Raw genomic sequence first — 9,267 nt, forward strand, 5'->3', positions numbered from 1 at the left:
CAGATATAAATGACTCGTTGGACAAATCCATAAATGTATCGATACAGCAAACCTGCTGACCCTATAAGGTCCTCTTATCAACCAAATGTGACATATTTGTTCCCATATCTCAGCATAGCAGATTCTGCTAAGGTCTTTTGATAACAAATACAGAAATAATTTTAGTCCTAATAAAAAAAAATGTTTATCCCAGACCGAAGCGCAGCATTGCAAAATGAATCAGATAATGATGATTGTCGATTCAGCTGTGTCACTGTGACACAAGCACAACCAACTGCTGTTATATAATGTTCTATGTCCACATTGGAAACAGTATAGAGGATCTTAGGCATGTTATTTTACAGGAGTGACATCACTAGTAGCCAGATATGTTTTATTATGTAAGTGACAGCACCACTCTTCAGATATAAGTTATATTATACAGAAGAACACATCACAGCTCTCTGGATATAAGGTATTGTATATATACAGCCTAAGTAAGTAATACTAACAAGGAAAAGCTGATATAACTTTTTTCAAGTAATTGGGTTAATTGGCAACAGGTCAGCAACATGATTGGGCACTAGGGTCGTTGGTTCAAATCTCAACTACGGCACTACCTGCATGGAGTTTGCATGTTCTCCTTGTGCCCACATGGGTTTCCTCCAGGTACTCTGGTTTAATCCCACACTTCAAGGACATGCTGGTAGGTTAATTGGCTCCTGTCTAAAGTGGCTCTAGTATATGTATGTATGTATGAATGTGAGTTAGGAACCTTAGATTGTAAGCTCCTTGAGGGCAGGGACTGATGCGAATGTACAGGGTTGCTGATAGGGCGTACTACCAGGCCTCCTATAGGGGGCCCAGGCCCTATCACTCTAATAGGGGGGCCCGGCCAGCAGCTTTAAGTGTTGTTTATTCTTCCCTGGTTCCCCATGAGTCCCAGTTGTTCTAATACATATTCCCTGGGCCCCATCAGTTCATTAAGAGGGGCCCAGGAGGCTGCAACACAGAGGGACTTTTTTTTAGATCTGCACACAGGTGAAATAATACAATCCGGCGCCGCATTTGCGATAACAAAATTAAAGTTCTGGCCCAAAGCCTCAGTCTGTCAGGACTGGGCTCAGCCATTCCTTCTCTGAGCTGGCTGCTCAGCTGTCAGCTAATTGCCAGCTCCTATCTCTCTCCACAGTTACTCAGCTGTTGTTGATATCCTGCTCGTCAGTCTTGCCTACTTATGCCGTCCAGTTCAGAGGAGCTATGTCTTCACCTTGGTCAACATCACAAGAAACATCTCCTGCGTTCCTGTTTAAAGACTGGTTTTGCTGACATCTCTTCTGGCTCCGGATCCTGCTTGCTGTTCCACAACTTTGGTCCCTGACTTCTGGCTTGGCTGACTATCCATTCCGATTACTGATCTTTGGCTTTTGTTTTGACTACGTTTGTTCTTTTTACTTTTATTATTAAACAATTGTGATTTAACTGTACTTCTGTCTCGGTCTGATTTCATGGTTTCTGACACAGTCCCTGGGTGGAGTGATACCACTGAGGAAGTTGCCAAACTCCTTTCCAGGACCCACCCCACTACCTGTCCCCTGGACCTTGCCCCCTCACAATTACTGCAACCACATTCCTGCTCTATCCTAAACTCTCTAACCCACATCTTCAGCCTCTCCTCCAGAAACTTTCCCACCCCGCTCAAACATGCACTGGTTACCCCCATACCTAAAAAAACCCTCACTGGACCCCACCTGTTGTAATAATTTAAGACCCATCTCCCTGCTCCTGTTTGCCTCCAAGCTTCTTGAACGTCTTATCTACAACCGCATGAGCTCCTACCTCATTGACAACAACCTTCTTGATCCCCTACAGTCCAGCTTCCACCCACAACATTCTACTGAAACTGAAAACCAATGGTCAGTACTCCATACTCATACTCTTGGACTTTTCTGCTGCCTTCGACACAGTTGACCACCCCATTTCCTCAACAAACTCCACTCCCTCGGCCTCTGTGATTCTGCTCTTTCCTGGTTCTCCTCCTACCTATCTCAGCACACTTTCAGTGTCACATACAACACCATCTTCTCCGCTCCTCTTCCTCTTTCTGTTGGGGAACCCCAAGGCTCCATCCTTGGGCCCTTCCTATTCTCTATCTATACCTCTTCCCTGGGCCAGTTGATAACCTCCCATGGCTTCCAATACCACCTCTATGCTGACGACACCCAGATCTATCCCTTGAGTCTTCAACACTGCCCCGCAATCTCCTCACGTATCACAAACTTAAGATCTGCACACACTATAAGAAAATTGGGCGAGAATTTTCATCCAAAGAACTTACGTACGATTTTCATATAGTGTGTACACAACTTTCTACAGATAATTACGACCTTCTGAACGCAAATTTGCGAAGGTACAAGCTCCAAAACTTTTCTCGTATGGTAACAGAACGAACAATTTTCACTTAATGTGTACTGTTTTCATACAATTTTTCGTACAAGAAAAATCAGAAACGAAAAACTGCGCATGATCAGAGACAATAAACAACAACAAAAAAAGCCTTTGTTGTATGAGAATTTTAGTACGAATTTTCTTTCATCGGTTTGCTGTGAAACAACGAGGAAAATCGGACGATTGTTCGCCCGGTTTTCTTATAGTGTGTACCCTACATTACTGAGCGACATATCAGTATGCATGTCACACCACTTCCTCAAACTTAATCTTTCTAAAACTGAGCTTGTAATATTTCCTCCTCCCCAATCCCCTCCACATGACTTTACCATTGAGATTAATGACACGACCATTAGTCCCTCCACACTCCCGAAGGTGCTGGGTAGGGATGAGACGAACACCCCCCTGTTCGGTTCGCACCAGAACATGCGAACAGGCAAAAAATTTGTTCGAACACGCGAACACCGTTAAAGTCTATGGAACACGATCATGAATAATCAAGAGTGCTAATTTTAAAGGCTTATATGCAAGTTATTGTCAAAAAAGTGTTTGGGGACCTGGGTCCTGCCCCAGGGGACATGGATCAATGCAAAAAAAAGTTTTAAAAACGGACGTTTTTTCGGGAGCAGTGATTTTAATAATGCTTAAAGTGAAACAATAAAAGTGTAATATCCCTTTAAATTTCGTACCTGGGGGGTGTCTATAGTATGCCTGTAAAGGGGCGCATGTTTCCTGTGTTTAGAACAGTCTGGCAGTAAAATGACATTTCAAAGGAAAAAAAGTAATTTAAAACTACTTGCGGCTATTAATGCATTGCCGATCCGACAATACACATAGAAGTTCATTGATAAAAACGGCATGGGAATTCCCCACAGAGGAACCCCGAACCAAAATGTAAAAAAAAAATATGCCCTTCAGGTCTGGTATGGATATTAAGGGGAACCCCGGCCACAATTTTAAAAAAACATGGCATGGGGTCCCCCTCAAAATCTATACCAGACCCTTCAGATCTGGCATGGATTTTAAGGGGAACCCCGCGCCAAAATAAAAAAAAAGAAACGGCGTGGGGTCCCCCCAAAAATCCATACCAGACCCTTATCTGAGCACGCAACCTGGCAGGCCGCACTAAAAGAGGGGGGGACGAGAGAGCGCCCCCCCTCCTGAACTGTACCAGGCCACATGCCCTCAACATTGGGAGGGTGCTTTGGGGTAGCCCCCAAAACACCTTGTCCCCATGTTGATGAGGACAAGGGCCTCATCCCCACAACCCTGGCCAGTGGTTGTGGGGGTCTGCGGGCGGGGGGCTTATCGGAATCTGGAAACCCCCTTTGAAATGGTAACGGGTACATTGTACTCGTACCATTTCACAAAAAAAGTGTCAAAATGTTAAAAAAACCACAAGGGTGGGGGGCTTATCGGAATCTGGAAGCCCCCTTTAACAAGGGGACCCCCAGATGCCGGCTCTCCCCCTGTGTGAAATGGTAAGGGGGTGCAAAAGTACCCCTACCATTTCACTAAAAAACTGTCAAAAATGTTAAAAATGACAAGAGACAGTTTTTGACAATTCCTTTATTTAAATGCTTCTTCTTTCTTCTTTCTTCTATCTTCCTCCGGTTTCTTCCTCCATCTTCTTCTTCTTCTGGTTCTTCCTCCGGTGTTCTCGTCCGGCATCTCCTCCGCGGCGTCGGCGTCTTCTTCCCTTCTTCTCCTCGGGCCGCTCCGCATCCATGATGGCATGGAGGGAGGCTCTCGCTCTTCTCTTCATCTTCTTCTCTTCATCTTCTTTTCTTCATCTTCTTCTCTTCATCTTCTTCTCTAGGCCGCTCCGCATCCATGGTGGCATGGAGGGAGGCTCCCGCTGTGTGACGCTTCTCCTCTTCTGACGGTTCTTAAATAACGGGGAGGAGGAGGAGAGGAGAAGCGTCACACAGTGGGAGCCTTCCTCCATGCCACCATGGATGCGGAGCGGCCCGGAGAAGAAGATGAAGAGAAGATGAAGAGAAGAAGATGAAGAGAAGAGCGGGAGCCTCCCTCCATGCCATCATGGATGCGGAGAGGCCCGAGGAGAAGAAGGGAAGAAGATGCCAACGCCGCGGAGGAGATGCTGGACGAGAACACCGGAGGAAGAACCAGAAGAGCCAGAATAAAAAGAAGATGGAAGAAGAAACCGAAGGAAGATAGAAGATAGAAGAAAGAAGAAAGAAGAAGCATTTAAATAAAGGAATTGTCAAAAACTGTCTCTTGTCATTTTTATCATTTTTGACAGTGTTTTAGTGAAATGGTAGGGGTACTTTAACAAGGGGATCCCCTTGTTAAAGGGGGCTTCCAGATTCCGATAAGCCCCCCGCCCGCAGACCCCCACAACCACCGGCCAGGGTTGTGGGGATGAGGCCCTTATCCTCATCAACATGGGGACAAGGTGTTTTGGGGGGCTACCCCAAAGCACCCTCCCAATGTTGAGGGCATGTGGCCTGGTACGGTTCAGGAGGGGGGGTGCTCTCTCGTCCCCCCCTCTTTTCCTGCGGCCTGCCAGGTTGCGTGCTCGGATAAGGGTCTGGTATGGATTTTTGGGGGGACTCCACGCCGTTTTTTTTTTTAATTTTGGCGTGGGGTTCCCCTTAAAATCCATGCCAGACCTGAAGGGTCTGGTATAGATTTTGAGGGGGACCCCACGCCATTTTTTTTTTACATTTTAGCCGGAGTTCCCCTTAATATCCATACCAGACCTGAAGGGCCTGGTATGGAATTTAGGGGGAACCCCCCCCACGTCATTTTTTTTTTACATTTTGGTTCGGGGTTCCTCTGTGGGGAATTCCCATGCCATTTTTATCAATGAACTTCTATGTGTATTGTCGGACCGGCAATGCATTAATAGCCGCGAGTAGTTTTAAATGACTTTTTTTCCTTTGAAATGTCATTTTGCTGTCAGACTGTTCTAAACACAGGAAACATGCGCCCCTTTACAGGCATACTATAGACACCCCCCAGGTACGAAATTTAAAGGGATATTACACTTTTATTGTTTCACTTTCTTTAAGCATTATTAAAATCACTGCTCCAGAAAAAACGGCCGTTTTTAAAACTTTTTTTTTCATTGATCCATGTCCCCTGGGGCAGGACCCAGGTCCCCAAACACTTTTTATGACAATACCATGAATATAAGCCTTTAAAATTAGCACTTTTGATTTCTCCCATAGACTTTTAAAGGGTATTCCGCGGTATTCGAATTTTCCCGCGAACACCCCAAATTGTTCGCTGTCCGGCGAACTTGCGAACAGCCGATGTTCGAGTCGAACATGAGTTTGACTCGAACTCGAGGCTCATCCCTCGTGCTGGGTATAATCCAATACTCTGACCACCCCTATAGCCCCCACATCCAATCACTGGCACATACTTAACCTCCGCAACATTTCCAGAATTCGCCCCTTCCTGACTAATGACACAAAACAACTTATTCACTCCTTGATTATTTCCTGACTTGACTACTGCAACTCTCTCCTCACTGGCCCACTTTTAAACAGGCTATCCCTCCTTCAGTCTATTATGAATGCTGCTGCTAAACTAATACACCTCACTAACTGCTCTGTGACTACTGCTCCTCTCTGCCAATCCCTTCACTAACTTCCCCTACCCCATCGTATAAAATTAAAAATAACCATAACATACAAGGCCATCCACAACATAGCCCCCAGCTACATCACCAACCTTATCTGCAGATATTGCCCAAATCGTCTTCTCTGCTTCTCCCAAGACCACCTACTCTCTAGCTCCCTTGTTACCTCCTCCCATGCTCGCCTCCAGGACTTCTCCAGAGCCTCTCCCATTCTCTGGAAACTCCCTGCCCCAGTATGTCCAGCATGCCCCACCTCCATCTAAGAGCTGTTCCTGAGTCACCTCCATCAGATCATCCTCCACAGCTATTATCTTTTGTACCACCTCCCTCTCCCTGTAGATTGTAACTAGCTCAGTGAGCAGGGCCCTCCTATTCCTTCTGTATTGAACTGTATTGTAATTATACTGTCCCCCCTCTACATTGTAAAGCGATGCGTAAACTGTTGGCATTATATAAATCCCTTATTATTATAATAATATTAATAATAACAATCCAGACGAAGGCCTTGCATATTTCAGCAGGGCAAGCTAAACTCCATACTGCATCTATGACAACAGCATGGCTTCACAGTAGAAGAGTCCAGGGGCTCAACTGTCCTGCCTGCAGTCCAGACCTTTCACCAATTTAAAATATTTGGCACATCTTGAAATGAAAAATATAACCCAGGACTGTTGAGCTGTTAGAATGCTATATCAGGAAAGATTGGGACATCATTCCTCTCCAAAAACTGCAGCAACTGCTCTCCTCAGTTCCCAGACGTTTAAAGAGTGATATTAACCACATGCCAACCGGGCCATAGCCGAAAGACGGCTACAGCGCGGTCGGCTTATCCTGGGAGGGCGTCCATGGACGTCCTCCCAGAATACTGCTCTCGCTCGCCCCCTGGGGCGCGCACCCGAGAACCTCCGTGACCGCCGAGTCCTCTGCATCACGGATCACGGTGAACAGCCGCTAATCGCGGCCGTTTACCATGTGATCACTCCGTCAAATGACGGAGCGGTCACATGTAAACAAACCGGCGTCATGTCTTGACGCCGGTTCCTCCCTCCCCTCTCTGTACCGATTGGTACAGAGGGGGAGGAGCTGGGGAGGGATTGGATGGTAGCAGCGTTGTGGGCTGCATCTGTAGTGCCCACAACGCTGCTCTGTGACAAATACAGTCACATCCAGCCACCCATCCATCCATGCTCAGCCATCTCTCCATACTATAATACTCTGCAATACCCCACAATACTCTGCAATACTCTGCAATACCCCACAATATTCTGCAATACTCTGCAATACCCCACAATACTCTGCAATACCCCGCAATACTCTGCAATACCCCGCAACACTCTGCAATACTCTGCACTACTCCGCAACACTCTGCACTACTCTGCAACACTCTGCACTACTCCGCAACACTCTGCATTACTCTGCAACACTCTGCACTACTCTGCAACACTCTGCACTACTCCGCAACACTCTGCAATACTCTGCAATACTCCACAACACTCTGCAATACTCTGCAATACTCTGCAACACTCTGCAATATTCTGCGATACTCCGCCACACTCTGCAATACATTGCACTACTCCACAACACTCTGCAATACTCTGCAATGCTCTGCACTACTCTGCAATACTCCGCAACACTCTGCAATACTCTGCACTACTCCGCAACACTCTGCAATACTCTGCACTACTCCGCAACACTCTGCAATACTCTGCACTACTCCGCAATACTCTGCAATACTCTGCAACACTCTGCAACACTCTGCAATACTTTGCAATACTCCGCAACACTCTGCAATACTGTGCACTACTCCGCAACACTCTGCAATACTCGCACTACTCCGCAACACTCTGCAATACTCTGCACTACTCCGCAACACCCCGCATAACCCCACAATACTCTGCAATACCCTGCAATACCCCGCAATACTCTGCAATACTCTGCAATACCCCGCAATACCCTGCACTACTCTGCAACGCCCCGCAATACTCTGCACTACTCCACAATACTCTGCAATACTCTGCAATACCCCGCAATACCCCGCAATACCCTGCACTACTCCGCAACACCCCGCAATACTCTGCACTACTCCGCAACCTCTGCAATACTCTGCACTACTCCGCAATACTCTGCAATACTCTGCAACACTCAAACTAAAATAAATAAAGTAAAATGAACAATAAAAAGAAAAACATTTTTTTTAAAGCGCCTCTATCCGTGTGCTCGCATGCAGAAGTGAATGCACGTGTAAGTCCCGCCCACATATGAAAACGGTGTTCAAACCATACATGTGAGGTATCGGTGTGAATGTTAGAGCGAGAGCAATAATTTTGGCCCTAAACCTCCTCTGTAACTCAAAACATGTAACCAGTAAAAAATTTTAAAGCGTCGCCTATGGGGATTTTTAAGTAGCGAAGTTTGGCGCCATTCCACGAGCGTGTGCAATTTTGAAGGGTGACATGTTAGGTATCTATTTACTCGGTGTAACTTCATCTTTCACATTATGCAAAAACATTGGGCCAACTTTACTGTTTTGTTTTTTTTAAAGCACAAAACTGTTTTTTTTCCCAAAAAAAAAGCTTTCAAAAAATTGCTGCGCAAATACCGTGCGAGATAAAAAGTTGCAACAACCGCCATATTCTCCAGGGTCTTTGCAAAAAAAAAAATATATATAATGTTTTGGGGTTCTATGTAATTTTCTAGCAAATAAATGATGATTTTTACATGTAGGAGAGAAATGTCAGAATTGGCCTGGGTGCTCCAGAACGCCTGGAGGTGCTCCTCTGCATGTTGGGCCTCAAAATGTGGCCACGCTGTGTAAAAGTCTCACACATGTGGTATCGCCATACTCAGGAATAATAGCAGAATGTGTTTTGGGGTGTAATTTGTGGTATACATATGCAGTGTGTGAGAAATAACCTGCTAATATGACATTTTTGTGGAAAGAAAAAAAAAAATCTTGATTTTTGCAAAGAATTGTGGGAAAAAATGACAACTTCATAAAACTCACCATGCCTCTTACTAAATACTTTGGAATGTCTTCTTTCCAAAAAGGGGTCATTTGGGGGGTATTTGTACTTTTCTGGCATGTTAGGGTCTCAAGAATATAGATAGGCCGTCAGTAATTCAGGTGTGATCAATTTTCAGATATTGGCACCATAGCTTTTAGACTCTATAACTTTCACAAAGACCAAATAATATACACCGACCTGTACTTATTTTTACCAAAGATA

This window comes from Aquarana catesbeiana, linkage group LG03 (assembly GCF_042186555.1).
Source record: "Aquarana catesbeiana isolate 2022-GZ linkage group LG03, ASM4218655v1, whole genome shotgun sequence".
Lineage (NCBI taxonomy): Eukaryota > Metazoa > Chordata > Amphibia > Anura > Ranidae > Aquarana > Aquarana catesbeiana.